At 33.6% G+C, this 18,842-nt stretch overlaps 1 pseudogene; it reads right to left on the reverse strand.

The window, feature by feature from the left end:
• Nucleotides 1–2,068: 2,068 nt before the first annotated feature.
• Nucleotides 2,069–3,575, reverse strand: LOC132024629 (tigger transposable element-derived protein 1-like; annotated as a pseudogene).
• Nucleotides 3,576–18,842: the final 15,267 nt, after the last annotated feature.

Here is an 18,842-nt window from a genome sequence, read left to right on the forward strand (position 1 = left end):
ATGTCTCTCTCCCACACCAAGCCAAATAAATTGAATTATCTGCTGTATAAACCATTTAAATGATATAATGGATTTTCTTATGTTTTCTTTTTCAAGATTATTAATGCTGTTTCATTTTTGCCTGATTTCATCTGTTTAAAAATGTACAGTTTAGGTTAGGCCTGAAAGGGGCACAGAGTAGTATGGCCAGGGATTAGGACTGGTTCTGTATCTCACTTCTTTGAAGATGGTCAGTCCATGGAGTCAATTAATGATCCTATTCTTTTGCTCCATTACTCACCTGTGTGAGCCCATTTCATATGCTATTTTAGATCTGTGGCTACCATGCACAAGATTTGTAAAGGAAGAGAATACAAAATAAAATAAAATTCACTATTAACGTTATGATTGGAAAGTAATTATAAAGTACAATTCTGAGTTTCAGTCTTATTCAACCTATAAAGTAATTTAGTAAATCTGTAATAAATGGATTACCCAGTACTCTTATTAAAAATAACACATCAGTTTAAACAAAAAATGGACCTCATTATTCTTTATTTGTTCTTTAACCAGTACCAAAATTACAAGTTCCTATCAGAAAAAGATAGGCGGCTATTTGACAGACTGGTCTACAATATCACCACTGCACAAAATTCTCAATCTTTTGATATACTTATCCATCACTGCCAAGCTCTGGAATAATGTGATTGCGGTAATAGAACGAATTGGTTGTGCTCTTGAAGCAGTAGGTGGCTTTGCCTAGTGTAGATGAATTATTGCCAAGGAATACATTGGTCATGCACAAAGCAACTGTATTTTGCTTCCTCAGATTTAGTTAAACTATACTCTGAATCAGTGGTGCTCAAAATTGCTCCAAAGTCCCATCAAATACAGCAGCAATACCAATACAAGTTTAACTCAGCTTGAAATTTGCAAACTGAAGTTAAAAGACTGCTTTTGAGAATGGGATAATTTTAAGAATTTTTTTCCTGGTAAATCTTTAAAATATAGTTTAAATGTTTTTAATGTTTTACTAAATACCATAAAAGTAAAAATTTGTCTCTCCCCTATTGGCATATAAATTGAGCAATATTTATTTGTTATTTCAAAAAATATAACAGATGCTTATCAGGCAATTTTGTGCTCACTGTTAATGAGGACCAAGTCTTGCCCCTTGAGAGACTTATATCTTATGGGGGAAATAAACACTATACAGATTATTAATTTAAACCCCAAAAGATAATTTTCTAAAAGATACAATTTTAGTTGGAAAAAAAGTGTATGAAGACAAAACAGAGTAATTGTTAAAAGTGACATGAGTAGAGAATGACTCACTGAGGAAGTGACATTTGTTTAGAGACCTAAGAAAGTGAGAGCAGAGTCATGCAAATATGAAAAGGGAGAATACACCTGGGCAGCAAGTTCTGTTGTGAAATGACCTTGATTTGTTCAAGGAATGACAAGGACAATATGATGCAGCAAGATATCTAAGAGATTAGAAAGTGATATTGATGGAAAACAGGACTAACTTTCTAAATTTAAGAGATTTTTCAAGAAGTAACCTAAAAGAAATATCTTTTAAAGAGTAAGGCAAGAATGGAAGTATCCTTTCATTGATTTAAAAAAGAGACAATAATTGTGAGGACTATAAGGACAGCAGTGGAGGCAATGAGAAATATCTGAATTTGGATTTATTTTAAATGCTTCAACAGATTTTGTCAAAGTTGAATATGAAAAAAAGGGGGAGAGTCAATAACTACACTCAAATTTAAGGGCTTTTTATTTGGGTAAACAGTAATACCTTTGAGGACAATGAGGGACCCTGGAACAGAAACAGGTTTGAGATGGAGAAATTCATCATTTATATTGTGGGTTTAATTCTGGGCTATTTTAATAAAGTGAATATCACAATAAACCAAGTCAAATGAATATTTTTCTTTCCTTGTATATATAAAAGTTACATTTAACCATATCGTAGTCTATTAAGAGTACAACACTATGTCTTTAAAAAAAAGGAATGTGCATGTTTTGATAAAAAAAAAATACTTTTTGCTAAAAATTACTAACCATCACCAGAGCTTTCAGCAAGTCATAATCTTTTTGCTGGTGGAGGGACTTGCCTCAATTTTGATGGCTGAAGGGTGGTAGTTGCTAAGTTTGGAATTGCTGTGACAATTTCTTAAAAGAAGAAAACAATGAAATTTGCTTCAGTGACTGATTCTTGCTTTGACTTCTGCAATGCTGTTTGATAGCATTTTATCCACAACTGCTCTTATTGACTAAGTTTATGCAATATTCTAAATCCTTGTTGTTACTTCAACAATCTTCATAGTATCATCACCAGGAGTAGATTCCACCTCAAGAAAACATCTTCTTTGCTCATCCATAAAAAACAACTCTTTATCCATTCAAGTTTTATCGTGATCTTGCAGCAATTCAGTCACATCTTCAGGCTCCACTTCTAGTTATCTTACTATTTCCACCACATGTGCAGTTACTTCCAGTATTGAACCCTACAAAATCATCCAATTGGTTGGAATCAACTTCTTTCAAATACTTGTTAATGTTGATATTTTGAGCTCTTCTCAGGAATCACTAATTTCCTTCATGGCTTCTAGAATGGTGAATCCTTTCCAGGGGTTTTTAATTTGCTTTGTCAATATCCATCAAAGGGATTACTATCTAAAGCAGCTGTGGCCCTACAAAATGTATTTCCTAAATAATAAAACTTGAAAGTTGAAGTTACTCCCTGATCCATGGGCTGCAGAATGGATGTTATATAAGCAGCCATGTAAACAACATTAATCTCATTGTCCACCTCCATCAGAGCTCTTGGGTGACCAGGTGCATTGTCAATGAGCAATCCTATTTTTAAAGATGTCTTTTATTTGAAGCAGTAGATCTCAACAGCAGGCTTAAAATATTCAGTAAACCATGCTGACAACCAATGTGCTGTTATTCAGGCTTTGCTGTTTCATTTACAAAGCACGGCAGAGTAGATTTAGCATAATTCTTAGGAGACCTAGGTTTTCAGGATGGTCAATTAACACTGGTCTTAACTTACAGCCATTATTTGCATTAGCCCCTAATAAGAGAAGTAGCCCATCCTTTGATGCCAGGCAATATACAGTTCTTTTATCACATTGAAAAATCTGCTGTTCATTGTAGCCACTTATCTTAGCTAGATCTTCTATAGAATTTAATGTAACTTCTCCATCAGTGCTTGCTTCTTTAACCTAACATTTTCTTGTTATGGAGACAGCTTCTTTCCTTAAACCTCATGATCCGACAACCTCTGCTAGCTTCCAGCTTTTCTTCTGCAGCTTCCTCACCTTTCAGCCTTCCTGGGATTAAAGAGAGTCAGGCCTTGCTTTGTCTTATGGGAATATTGTGGCTGCTTGATCTTCTAACCAGACCACGGAAAATTTCTCCATATCAGCAATAAGACTTTGACTTTCTTATCATTTCTGTGCTCCCTGGAGTACCTTTTTAAATTTTCTTCAAGAATTTTTGCTTGGCATCACCACATTGGTGCAAGTGACCTAGCTTTTGTCCTATATCAGCTTTTGACATACCTTCTCACTAAACTTAGTCATTTCTATCTTTTGATTTAAAATGAACACTGTTATACACAACTAATGAATTGTTGAACACTACATAAAATATTAATGATGTGCTACATGTTGGCTATCTGGACATAATAATAATTTAAAAAAATTATTTCCACAACCATGAAAAAAAAAATAAAATGAGAGATGTGTGACTCTTCCTTTCAGTTAAACGCTTAGAAGCCATTGCAGAGTTTTTATTTGGCATAGTTTCAATATTGTTACATCTCAGGGATTAGGGTGGCTCAAGGTAACAGAGAGATGGGGAAAGAGTCAATAAAGTAGTCAAAATATATAATATTTATTGATTAAGTTTACCATTTTATAATGTCTCAGTTTGTGGTGCTCCCCCCAAATTATGAAAATAATAGTAAAGATCTCTGATTACAGATTGAGTATAATATTAATGAAAATTTTTGAAATTTTATGAGAAATACCAAAATGTGACACAGAGACACAAAATTAGCAAATGTTGTTGGAAAAATAGCACTGGTAGGCTTCCTCAGTGTAGTAACAGCAAAGTGCAATAAAGGAAAGCTTTATCATAAAATGAGGTATGCCTGTATACAGTGTTCTTATGATAAAAAATAAACATAAACAGTGATATAGCCAAGAGGTTTAGAAAAGGTACTAGCAGTCCTCAAGATGTTTTAAATAATTCATGCACTGTCTATTCTGACAATAAGTATTTAAGAGAAAAATCAAATAACACAAATAACAACAACAACAAAAAAAAACCTTTTACATCTTGGAATATCAAAATGCATTTATAACAACACTATGATAAAATCTCAAGCAGATTTTTTTTTTAATTAGAGACAAGCTATAACTTGAAAAAATATCAAAAGTTGAGATATCAACTGAGGTAGTATTTGGGAGGCAAAACTTAGCTTAACACCAGTGTTCCAAATATCAAGGATTCAATCCAAGTGTCAGTATTGACATTTCTCTTGTTTATAACACACTGGCAATGTTTAAAACTTATATTAGAAAAACAGTGGGAAAAATTAAATTAATAAACTAAGCAACCACATTAAGAGACCATTATGCTTCTTAATTTGTAAAAAAAAAAAATAAATAAAAATTGGTGCTAGATTTTTTTTTTTTTTATCAAATTTAAGTGTGTGAAATGGTATTTCAGTATTTTAGGTTGTATTTCTCTAATCATATTTAATCCTCTTTTAGTTTGTTAATCAGCTTTGTGTGTACCTTCCAAGACCTATGACTGTTTTTCTATTGGATTATCTTTTTCTCATGGATTTTTAAACGTCAGTAATGTTTTTTTTTTCTTTCAATTAAGTAATTCCCCTATTTATTGCTTTTCTTTCCATTTTTTTTCATGTTGTCATTTGGCATAAAGCCATTTTTAAATGTTTTATTTTGTAGAATTAATTATCTTCCTTCTTTTCAAATAAGAAGCTTTATCTCATTGTTATTTAAAAATATTTCCTTGTATTTTCGTGCAACATTTCATTATTTTGTTTTTCATATTTAGTCATTTTATATATATAGAAATTTTTGGTACATGATGAGAGCCAAATTCCAAATTTTACTATTTTGTAAAGGGTAACCACATGCCTTTTTGTGATATGTACTAAATAGTTATCTTGCTGCTATTTACCTATAAGGTCACTTCATAATATACATATCTTTCCAACATATGTGACAAATGCTGAGGCTCACTACTTTTGTTTTTATGATGAGCAATTTGCCATTTCAAATGCCATCCTTTATAGTCATCACTATACCTCTAATCAAAGTTGTCACTTGAACGCCAATCAAAAATGTCTCTAAACATGGTTAAATGTGTCCTAGAGTGGGAAAATTACCCCTGGATAAAACCACTTTCCTAAACCAGTTAATTTAAAATCATAATATTAGACCAAGTTGAAATGTTGTAAAATTCTTTGCTGTTTATTTTTATGTATCAACTTGGCATGTTCATGAATGTCCAGAAAAGCAATGTAGATGTTGATATTAGGGTTACAAATACAGTTTAATGAGAAGGCAAATTCACATATGTGGAATATGTTAAAAAAATCATGAGGTTTGATTGTATATCATACTGGTCCTGTTTCTCTGGTGAAACTATGACTAATTTCTTTTATACATATTCGTAAGAAATAATTTTTTGTGAGATGAGAGGAATAAATGGATTTTCCAGTAAAAAATTATGCTAAAGTACAGTGATAAGTAGTTTAATATTGAAAACAGGACTGACATTAATAAATAAGATGAAATAGTTGCTGACATTTTCTGAATGAAATGGTTGCTGACATTTATATTTATATAAAATATAAAACAATTTTATAAATTGTTTCCTTTGTATGCATAAATTGTTCTATATATAAAATCACCTTTGTGAGTGGTTCCTGGGTAAATTAATTGATCTGATTAATTTATAAAGATCATATCTTTTCCTTAAATGATCTTCATTTTGACAATAATTAATCTAGATTGTTGAATATTTGTTTCCCTTTTCCATCAGATTATTCCATCACTAAAACTGAGTGAATCACCAGGACCAATAAAGTCTTAGACTTCTCAAAGTCATTATATAAAACAGCCAATGGGAACAAATCTGCAAAAAAGTTTAGGGAATTTCTGGATCTTCCCTCATTACTTCCTAATTTCTCCATGTTCCCTTTACCTTTTAAAAGATAGTCTAACTAAAATATATAGTACCATTATCTATAAATGTCATTGCATTGCCATGACTAATAACTGACACCATAATTTTGAATGATCATAATTTATAAGGTTTGGAGATTATATTTGAGTAGAAAGTCTTAAATTAATGTAGTCTTAACATAATGGTTTTGCAATTTGTTATCTGTAAGCTTGAGAAAATTATCTAACTTCTTGGTGTCTTAATTTGTATAAAACCTAAATTTTAACTGTGCATTCTCAAGGAGACTCACTGAAAGTGATTTCACTGAAAGTGAAAAGATGGGAAAAGGTATATTATACAATAAAAACAAGAGGAGAGCTGAGGTGGCAATACTTTTATCAGACAAAATAGTCTGATAAAAGTTAAAGTCTTTAACACAAAGACTTTAATAAAAAAAAAAAAAAGGGCATTCTATAATGCTAAAAAGGTCAATCCAATATGAGGATATGACATTTGTAAGTATTTGCAAACTCAACATAAAAGCACTTAAATATTTAAAGCAAATATTAACAAAACTAAAGGGAAAAAACTGATAGCAATACAGTAACAGTAGGGAATTTTCATACCCCATTTACATCAATGGATAGATCATATTAGATAGAAAATCAATGAAGAAACAGTGGCCTTACATGACACATTTGATCAGATGGACTTAATAAATAGATATAGAACATATGTTTATTCCATTCAAAAGAAGCAAAATATACATTCTAAAGTACACATGGAATATTTGCCAGGGTAGATAGGCCACATTAGGTCACAAAACAAGTCTCAATAAATGTAAGAAGATTTAAATAATAAAACATATTTTTTCCAGCTACAGTGATATAAAACAAGAAATCAATTGCAAGAAAACAAATACATGCAAATTGAACAACATACTACAGAACAACCAATGGGTCAGCAAAGACATCAAAGGGAAAATTAATTTTTAAAAAACCTTGAGTATTGGGCGCCTGGGTGGCTCAGTGGGTTAAGCCGCTGCCTTCGGCTCAGGTCATGATCTCAGAGTCCTGGGATCGAGTCCCGCATCGGGCTCTCTGCTCAGCGGAGAGCCTGCTTCTCTCTCTCTCTCTCTGCCTGCCTCTCCATCTACTTGTGATTTCTCTCTGTCAAATAAATAAATAAAATCTTTAAAAAAAAAAAAAAAAAATAAAAAAAAAAAAAAAAAAAACCTTGAGTATTTTTGAAATGAAAATATAAAATTCCAAATTCTATGGGATGCAACAAAAGCAGTGCTAAGAGGGAAGTTTGTAGCAGAACAGGACTACCTCAAGAAATAAAACATCTCAAAAATCTAACTTTATACCTAAAAGATCTAGAAGAAGAAAAACAAACCCAAAAGTCACTAGAAGGAAGAAAATAATAAAAATCAGAGCAGAAATAAATGAAATATAGATTCAAAAAAAGAAGAAAAAGTTGATGAAACAAAGTCTGGTTCTTTGAAAAGATAAATAAATCTTTTAAAGAAATGTATAAATTCCAACCAATTCTAATGAAGGAAAAAGAATATACAGTAGGGAAAGTATAGTTGCTTCAATAAGTGATGCTGGGAAAGCCACATGTAAGAAAATGAAATTAGACACTATCTTACATCCATACATGAAATATTACTCAAAACGGATGAGAGATTTGGATGTAAGACTTGAAACTGTAAAACTCCTAGATTAAAAATATAGGCAATAATGTTGACATCAGTCTTGGCACTTAATTTTTTGATCTGACTCTAAAGCAAAGGCAACAAAAGCTAAAATAAACAAGTTGGACAACATCAAACTAAAAAGCTTCTGCAGAGCAATGGAAACCATCAACAAAATGAAACTCAACCTAATGAATGGGAGAAAATATGTGTAAATCACAAATATCAGAAGGGTTTAATATCCAAACTCTAAAAAGAACTCCTACAAGTCAATGGGGGGAAAAATCTGATTAATAAATGGGCAGAGCATCTGGATAGATAAACTTCTGCAAAGAAGACATACATATGGCCAAGAGGCATACAAAGATGTTTAACATGACTAATTTGAAAAGTGCAAATTAAAACTACAAAGAGATACCACCTCACACCTGTTAGAATGGCTATTATCAAAACTGTAGAAAACTACAAGAGTTGGTGGGTATGTGTGGAAAAAGGAACCCTCACACACTGTTGATGAGAATGTAAATTGGTGCAGCCACTGTAGAAGACAGTATGGGGGTCCTCAAAAAATTAAAAATAGAGCTACCAAGTAATCTAGCTCTTCATTGGGATATTTATCCAAATAAAACAAAAACACTAAGATTCTCTATGAAGATGGTGACTTAAGAAGACCCCAAATTCACCTTCTCCATGAAATGCACCAAATTGTACCTATTTTTTTTTAAAGATTTTATTTATTTGGCAGAGAGAGAGAGATCACAAGTAGGAAGAGAGGCAGGTAGAGAGAGAGGGGGAAGCAGGTTCCCTGCTGAGTAGAGAGTCTGATGTGGGCCTCAATCCCAGTACCCTGAGATCATGGTCTGAGCTGAAGGCAGAGGCCTAACCCACTGAGTCACCCAGGTGTCCCTAAATTGTACCTATTTATAGAGCAATTCTCCTGAAGAATAATGGAGGGGTGACTGAACATCTTCTGGATGACAAAAGATAGGATAGCAAAAGAAAACAGCAAGAAAGACAAAGACACAGTAATGAATCCCTAGCACCAATGCTGCAAGCTATGGTGTAGAAGAACAGTAGCAAGTGATATGGAAAGGATTTTTCTTTGGGCACAGAAAAGAAGCCATGTTTAAACATTTATACAGGATTTGTAAAATATTCAGCCCTAGAACTCTACAAATTGGTAGAGGAGCTGCTGGAACTCTCTCTGGGTCAGAGAGACCAACAAATGACATGGTTTATACTCCTTCTCTACCTTAAAAGTGAAGACTGGAGCAGGGTCCAGACATCATTGCTTATTTGCCCGTGTCTTTAGCCCACACCAGCACTGAGCACTCTGAAGCACAGAAAATAGGTCATGGTTTAAAAGACCAACTAGAAGATTAAAAATCAGCCCTAGAACTCTTCCAATGTCAAGGTTGCTGGTGGGACTCTCTCAAAATGGAAGGTCGAGTAAACATGGTCAACACTACCCCTCCCCCTTAAAGGCCCAAATCAGTGCAGGGTTCAAACGTTCTAACAAGTCTGCTACCTCAGCGAGCCATGCAGATCTATGTGTCTGTTTTTGTGTCAGTACCATACTGTTTTGATTATGAAAGCTTTGTAGTATATCTTCAAATCTGGAATCATGATACCTTCAGTTTTGTTCTTCTTTCCCAAGATTGCATTGACTCCTTGGCATCTTTTGTGACTCCATATAAATTTTGATATCATTTGCTCTAAATCTGTGAAAAATTATGTTGGAATTTTTATTGGGATTGCATTGAATCTATAGATTACTGTAGGCAATATGGACATTTTAACAACAGTCTTTCAATTTAGAGCAAATGATAAGTGTTGATAAGAATGTGGAGAAAAAGTAACCTTTATGTCCTGTTGGTGGAAATGTAATAGGTAAAGCCAATGTGGAAAACATTATGGAAGTGCCTCAAGAAACTAAACAAACAAACAAACAAAACCATACAATTTAGTATTTCCACTACTGGGTATTTACCCAAAGAAAACAAAATAGTAATTGTATAAGATATGTGCACCCTTATGTCTATCACAGCATTATTTCTACTAACTAAGGTATGGAAACAGCCCAAGTGTCCACTGGTAGAAATGAATAAGCTATATGTACACAATGGAATATTGTACAGCCATTTAAAAAAGATGAAATTTTGTCATTTGTGAAACATGGATGGACCTAAGGGGTATTATGCTAAGTGAAATAAGTCAGGTTGAGAAAGACAAATAGCATATGATTTCATTAATATGTGGAATCTAAAAAAAACAAGTGAATAAATAAAAATAAGTCAGACCTTAAACAAAGTGAATAAACTGATATCTGCCAGAGACAAAAGGGTTAAGGAAATAGGCAAAATGGGTAAAAAGGGGTAGGAAATAGAGACTTCCAGTTATAAGTAGGATAAATGGCACAGCATAGGCAATATAGTCAATGATATAGTAATAGTATTGTATAGTGACATATGGTAGCTGCACTTGTGGTGAGAGTGGTATAGCATATAGAGATGTTGAATCACTGTGTCGTACACTCAAAACTAATGTAACACTGTGTCAGCTATACTCCAATTAAAAAAAGAAAACAAAAACAAAAACAAAAACAAAACACGAATTCAAAAGGATACATACTCCCATATGCTCACTGCAGCATTATTTACAATAGCCAAGATATAAAAACAACCTAAGTGCATATTTTTGGATGAATGAACCAAGGAGAGGAGGTATATATACATACTGAAATATTATTCAGCCATAGAAAAAGAATAAAATCTTCCCACTTATGACAGCATGGGTAAACTTTAAGTAAAGTTAAGTAAAATAAGTAAAGCAGAGAAAGACAATACCATATGATTTCACTTAATGAATCTAAAAGTCAAAACAAAGCTCATAGATAGAGAGAACAGATTGATGGTTATCATAAGGGAGAAGATTGGGGCAGGTAAAATGGATGAAGAAGTTCAATTGTATGCTAAAAACTGGTAACTATGAACATTGGGGTATAGATGGCCCTTCTTTTCACTATGTCTGTATCTTTGAGGTAAATATCTTTGAATGCAATTGCAGGGTCATAAGGTAGCTCTATGTTAATTTCTTAAGGAATCTCCACACTGTTTGACAAAGTGGCTGCACCAACTTGCATTCCCACCAACAAAGTAAAGGGTTCTCCTTTCTCTACATCCTCTCCAACACTTGTTGTTTACTGTCTTGTAAATTTTGGCCATTCTAACTGGTATAAGGTGAAATAAATCAAGCAGAGAGAGTCAATTATCATAGGTTTCACTTACTTGTTGAACATAAAGAATAACACAGAGGACACTGGGTGAAGGGGAGAAGTGAGTTAGGGGAAATTGGAGGGGGAGATGAACCATGAGAGACTGTGAACTCTGAGAAACAAACTGAGGGTTTTGGAGGGGAGTGGGTGGGGGTTGGGAGAACCTGGTGGTGGGTGTTAAGGAGGGCACATATTGCATGGATCACTGGGTGTGGTACATAAACAATGACTCTTGGAACACTGAAAAAATAAAATTAAAAAAACCAAAAAAAAAAAAAAAAAAACCCTGGTAACTAGACTTATTTTGGTGATCATTTTGTAACGTCTACAAAAAACATTTTTTATGTTGTATATCTGAAACTAACATAATGCTGATACAAATTTTACCTTAATAAAAAGTTTCTTTAAAAAACATTATCAGGGTGCCTGGGTGGCTCAGTGGGTTAAGCCGCTGCCTTCAGCTCAGGTCATGATCTCAGGGTCCTGGGATCAAGTCCTGCCTCCTCTCTCTCTGCCTGCCTCTCTGCCTACTTGTGATCTCTCTCTGTCAAATAAATAAATAAAATCTAAAAAAAATATATTATCTATAATATATTACATGCAGGGTTCTCTCTTGGTGTCTGAAAATATAATGCTACATAAGAAACAAATTACAAACCATGATAAATATACTCTATACAAGTTTAAAAACTGCATTTTAAATATGCATTGGTATATGTAGAAATTTGCTTTGTCACCTGGGCCAAGTTTGGCTATAGAGAATAATGTCCATATCAATTTGAAACAGTAACAGTGGCCTCAAAAGACCAAGATTTTAATTAGCAAGCTAGTGCAGGAGTATCTGGATGGATCAGTTGGTTAAATGTCTGTCTTCAGCTGAGGCCATGATCCCAGGGTCCTGGATCGAGCTCTGCATCGGGCTCCCTGCTCAGCAAGGGGTCAGCTTCTTCCTCTTACCCTCCTGACTGCTTGTTCTCTCTCTCTCTCTCAAATAAATAAATACAATCTTAAAATATAAGTAAGCTAATGCAATGCAATATGCATATGACTTTCCAAAATTAAGGTGGTAGTATGGGAAAAAGTGTTATGCCATATAAATAAAATTTATGTATTACTGTCACTGAATTTTTGAAAAATATACAGGCAGCTATGACTAATGATTTTCCTTAATTTTATGTATAAAGTTATTCCCTTTTTCTGATTAATGATATTTTAAGTAAAAAAATAAAAATAAATCTTCCTGAGGTCTGTGGGTTTCTATCCTCTTCTTCATTAAACTCCACTTGGCAGGACAAAGAGGAAGATGAAAGTCCTGAGAGTGGAAAGAAGTTGTTCTATCTGAGGATGCATTTGCATCCATCTTGTGATTGAATCTAGTTAGTTTAAATTATTTCCATGTTTCTCAAAGGAATTTCAGTAAATCCAAACAAAATTCTGTCCAGTGTCTTAATTTTGGCAGCAAAATATTATAAAATATTAGAAGTCTTCAGCCAGTTGAAGGGACTGTATGCTAAAATACTTTTTACTAATAATTACAAAGTGCTAAAATGTAGGAAAGTTTTTTTTTTCCTGTTATGATGTAATATCAAGATATGTACTGCATATGAACAGTGATTAAGAATATTAACTAAGTTCTGCCCTAAGAAACTGGTTGTCCATAACAAATGCATATTTCAATCATACAGTGGAAGGAAAGGCCCTTAGAGTTCTCCAGATAAGCTCTATAAGAGTCAATTCAATTATATTATTTCATAGAGAAAATGGGCACTGAACAATGTCAATTGCAAAACCCCAGATGGTACTATCAAATAAAATTACCACTGACTGTATTCACGTTTTAAAATTTATCTCAGAACCATCAAGTAGTCAACCAAGGAGTTGTCTGCCAATCATCCAAGAGTTAAGCAGCAGATTTGTTAAAATTTCATGACATTACAAATAGGAATAGGTTAGTGTATAAAGGTTACTATAAAGATTGGTTAAATATTTGCAGTATGTGTATGCATAACTATATACATATCAGTTTGAGCTTAGAGTATTTGATCATTTAGGGTTTTTGTTTTGTTTTGTTTTGTTTTTTTAAAGATATATCTATTTATTTGAGGAAGAGAGATAGAATGCATGGAAGCAGGGGGAGGAGCAGAGGGAGAGGGAGAGAGAGAACCTCAAGCCGACTCTCCCCTGAGCCCAGAGGCTGACAAAGACCTCCATTCCATGACCCCCAAATCATGACCTGAGTCAAAATCAAGAGCCCAACTGACTGAATCACTCAGGCACCCTTATTTGATCATTTGTAACGTAATTTCACCTCAATATTGGAAAATCATTTCAGTAACAGTCACAAAAATAAACAAATTGTAATAATGGCAGGAAAAAAAATGCAGATGTTGAAAAACCACATGAAAACCTAAAATAGGAGACCCTTGAGTTACCTCTTTTGCATCCGAGAGCGTTTAACATTTAAGAATTTAGGCAGTCATTTTGCCATACAGCCTTCCTAGGTGTAGGACTCATAATTCAAGGCAACAATTTCATCTTCTGACTCACTTTAACCCACATGGAAATTAGTTATTTTGCAGACCTTGCTGAAAAACAAGTAATGTAGTTTTAAAAGGTATTGCTAGTGAGGCGCCTGGGTGGCTCAGTGGGTTAAGCCTCTGCCTTCGGCTCAGATCATGATCTCGGGTCCTGGGATCAAGCCCCGCATCGGGCTCTCTGCTCAGTGGGGAGCCTGCTTTCGCCTCTCTCTCTGCCTGCCTCTCTGCCTATTGTGATCTCTGTCAAATAAATAAAATCTTAAAAAAAAAAAAAGAAGGGTATTGCTAGAATTTTGCTGCTTTTTTGAGATGCTTAATTGATTTAGAAACCTCTCTTTTTTTTTTTTTTAAAGATTTTATTTATTAATTTGACAGAGAGAAATCACAAGTAGATGGAGAGGCAGCCAGAGAGAGAGAGAGAGAAGCAGGCTCTCCGCTGAGCAGAGAGCCTGATGCGGGACTCGATCCCAGGACTCTGGGATCATGACCTGAGCCGGAGGCAGCGGCTTAACCCACTGAGCCACCCAGGCGCCCTTAGAAACCTCTCTTATAGCATCCTTTTAATAACTCTGCTCAGCTGCAATACCAGGACAAATTGCGCTGTGGTGTCGAACATAAACCACGCCACCACATCAGCCCACTCACTAATGCTGTATACCTGTTTGCTAATCCCTCAAATGATTTAGATTTACTAAGACTTAGGTGACAGAAACATCACTATCTTTTCTAGAAGAAAGAACCATTCATTCATCTATGAAAAAAACACCATACATTCCTGATGACATAATATGGAACACCTTTTCATACACTTAGTTACCATTTGTATGTCTTCTTTGCTATCCTATCTGTGAAGGTCTTTTCATCTATATTTTAGTTGGGTTGCTCTCTTATTTTTGAATTATAAGGTTCTTTATGTATTTTGGACAACCATCCTTTATGAGATGTGGCTTTTGCAAATATTTTCTACTAGTCTGTGGTTTATCTTCTGTCAATATGGTCTTTCACATAGCAGAAGTTTTAATTTTAATAAAGTCTGGATTATTAATTATTTTTCTCATGGATTGTATCTTTGGTATTATACCTAAAAACACATTATATATCCAACGTCATCTAGATTTCTCCTGTGTTATCTTCTAAGAGTTTTATAATTTCACATTTCATTTTAGGTCTATAATGCATTTTAATTTCTGTGAAGGATGTAAAGTCTCTTGATTTTTTTTTTCTCTATACAGATGTTCAGTTTTTCTAGTACCATTTGTTAAAGAGACTATCTTTGCTCCACTTTATTATCTTTGCTCTTTTGTCGAAGATCAGATGACTTTATTTATGTAGGTCTATTGCTACGCTCTCCATTCTGTTTCATTGATCTCTTTGTCTGTTCTTTCACCAATATCATAATTTCTTAATCACTGCAGCTTTATGGTAAATTTTGAAGTTGAGTGTGGTATTAATGCTGCAAACTCATTTTTCTCCTTCAATATTTTTTGGTGTAATATTACAGAGTTTTTGCTTCTTTATGTAAACTTTAGAAGGAGTTTGTTAAAGGGTGCCAGGGTGGCTCTGGCAGTTGAATGTTGGCCTTTGGCTCAGATCATGATACCAGGGTCCTGGGATGGAGCCCCACATCACGTTCTCTGCTCATCAGCACCCTGCTTCTCCCTCTACCTCTGCCTGCCACTCTGCCTACTTGTGCTCTCTCTCTCTGTCACATAAATTTTTTTAAAAAGAATTAATTTATCAATGTCTATAAAATTAGCATTTTAAAAAATATTCTCCTACATGAAATACAAACAACAACTTTTTGTTTTCACAGAAAGGTCAGCAAATTTGGAAAACTTTTCTATCAAAGAAAACTGCCTGACTAATCTTTAAGTTTTACAATTACTAAAACTATTTTATCTGCAAATCACCAACAAACATCTATGTGATAAAAATACACCATTGTCACTCCTCATGTCATTAGCAATTATTATTTTATAACTGCATTTTGTTTTATATGTTATGGTTCTATATAATTATCTAAATCTGAGACTTTGTGATTTCTGGATATACACTTTCATTCAGTGTGTGCATTGTGTATACGCATAGACAGATGTACACACACACTTCTAATTTATCTAAATTCTTCATAATTGATATTAATTTTATGATCTTTCTATTTTCAAATCAACTAAACTTCTCATATTTTCTTATAGAAGAATCTGGCAATTAATGCATTTAATTTGTTCTGATATTGTTTGCTGCTTATCATTTCAGCCACTTTGGTATTTTTTTCAATGTTATGTTTGGTTTTTTTAAGGCACTAATAAGGTTTGTAAACATTGTTCACTTTAAACTTTAAAAAGTGCTGGGTTAAGTATATTACACAGAAATTTAAATGTAACTGAAAATCATCATAGATGTTTGTCTTTAGATTTTAGGTCCTTAATTTTACATGTGGGAGCCATGATGAGTTCATAATAGTCTTAACTGATTTCTGTTAACTGTGAGAGATAAAGAAAATAATGCATTTCCAATAATCTAGGTGACATATCTATATATTTTACCTATGTATTTTCTCATGTGAATTTATCATAATTAACATATTTCATAGGTGTCTGAGAACAGTCCCTCCTGGGTGTAGAAATGCAGCTCTGCCATTTTTTCTCTTCTTTTCTTTTTTTTTTTTTTGTCTGCCTTACTTTTCATGATCACTAGCACTTTCATTTCTTCATTTTTGTACAGTAATTATCATATGTCATGTGCCCTTTTTGCAAACACTGATTGAGTCAAAACTGGATAAATAAAAGTCAAATTTATTTAAATCAAGCACATATTTATTAAATTGTGATACAATCACTGGAATTAAAATCTTGAATCCAGGAGTTACTGACAACCTTTTTTCATTATAGGATTTACTCTTCCCTCAGAACACCTTGAGTTCTCTTACTGACATGGGATTTTCTGACATATATAAGAGGAATGATGCCTCTGGTTAAAATGAATGTAAACTTCAGTAGCATTCAATGTCTTATTTCTATTTAGATAAAAATATAAACCAATGAGGGGTACCTAGGAGGCTCAGTCAGTTAAGCATCTGACTCCCAATTTTGGCTCAGGTCATGATCTCAGGAACATGAGATTGAGCCCCATGTCAGGTTTCATATTCAGTGCTGGGTCTGCTTGAGATTCTCTCTCTCCTTTTGCTCCTCCTCTCTCTCTTGCTCTCACTCTCAATAAATAAATAAAATCTTAAAAAATCTATATCTATATCCATATTGATGATCTAATATTTTCTTCTATACTTTAGTATGTTTTCTTTGCCTGCTCTCCAAAGCATGTTTATCCAATTTAACTTTAACTCCTTTGATATTTATATCTCTAAATACACACATATTACATACATTTTCCCTTTTCAATTTATTCTCTTGCACACATACACAGTGATACACAATTTCTCTTTCATTCAAGCCCAAATATACATAACTTTAAATGCACATTTAAGACACATCCACTCTCTTAAATAGCCTCATTAACTCATTTGCCTGATTGTTTCCTCTTCCTAAATATCTACTTAGTAACATCTTTCCTAATTTTCCAGCCCTACCTCATGCCCTACCTTTTCTAAAAATGTTTTCTAAATCTCCATGTAAAAATAAGGATCTCCTTCCGCACATTTCCATAAGTGTGAGACCTCTTATGGAGGGTTGAGCTTACTCAACTTACTGTTGTAAGCTAACATGAGACATTTATTCAGTAATGCATATTTGGTGATTCTATTTTGTTTAAGCATCAGACTTTTCTTTCAGAGCAAGTAAAATAACAAGCCAGAAAACTTACAGTTCACTGTCAAAGATATTTATAGAAAAAGTATGAAGGTAATCATGGTATAGGGATGAAAATAGGACCAAATGATGGGATAACATAAGAGAAAATTGGCACATCAATTAGGAAAAAATGGTCTTTTGTATAAGTGTTGTTGGTCAATTTGATGTCTGTATGAAATCAAAACAAGATAAACTTTACCCTTATATCTCAATGTATACAAAATCATTTCCATGTGATTTGTAGAACTAAATGTAAAAAAATCACACAATAACAGATCTATCAAAAACCAAGAGTTTCATCATTACTTTTGCATGGAAAAAAGCTTATTAAACTGGTTCACAAAAGCACTTAAGCAGAAAATGAAAGGATGAAAATTTTGACTATATAAAAATTTAGAACTTTTGTTTATCAAAAGACACAACTAAGAAAGCAAGACAAAGGGGGTGGGAGTTAATATGATTACTAACTCATAGCTAGCCTGCATACAAATTCTCATTAATCAGTATAAAGATAACTAAGTAAAAAAAAATTTTAAAGAAATAAAATTATATTGAGACTTCAGAGAAATGCAAATGTAAACCTCAATAAGATACTGCTACATAGTTAACAAAATGGGTTAAAAAAAAAACAATACAAAATTTTGGAATAATCATGAAACAATGTCAGCTCTCATGAATTTGTGTAAATTAGTACAACCACTTTGAGAAGTTACCTTGGACAGTTCATACTAAATAGGAACACTCATATGTCCTCTATCCTGGCGATTCAACTCCTAACTCATACGCAGCCTGTATGTTTGTTCACCAAAGGACATGTAGAAGAAAGTACACAATAGCACTATTCATTAAAACAAACCAAATACCTATCCAGAATTAAATAGGAAACTAAATTTTGTTGTATTCATGCAATCTAAAACCAACAGCCTTTGCTTTGCATGGTAATGAAAGATCATAAAAGGATCATGAAAACTGTGCTATGCAACATGGTCATAATTATCAATAAGAAACATAACATTAGAATTTTTTCATGACCTTTACAAACTTGTGTCAACCTTTTCAAATCTTACTGTTGAAACAGATAATCATGTCAAAAATGGGCAGAAGACATGAACAGACACTTCTCCAATGAAGACATACAAATGGCTATCAGACACATGAAAAAATGTTCATCATCACTAGCCATCAGGGAGATTCAAATTAAAACCACATTGAGATACCACCTTACACCACTTAGAATGGCCAAAATTAGCAAGACAGGACACAACATGTGTTGGAGAGGATGTGGAGAAAGGGGAACCCTCTTCCACTGTTGGTGGGAATGCAAGTTG

The sequence above is a fragment of the Mustela nigripes genome, chromosome 1, assembly GCF_022355385.1.
Source record: "Mustela nigripes isolate SB6536 chromosome 1, MUSNIG.SB6536, whole genome shotgun sequence".
Taxonomy (NCBI): Eukaryota; Metazoa; Chordata; class Mammalia; order Carnivora; family Mustelidae; genus Mustela; species Mustela nigripes.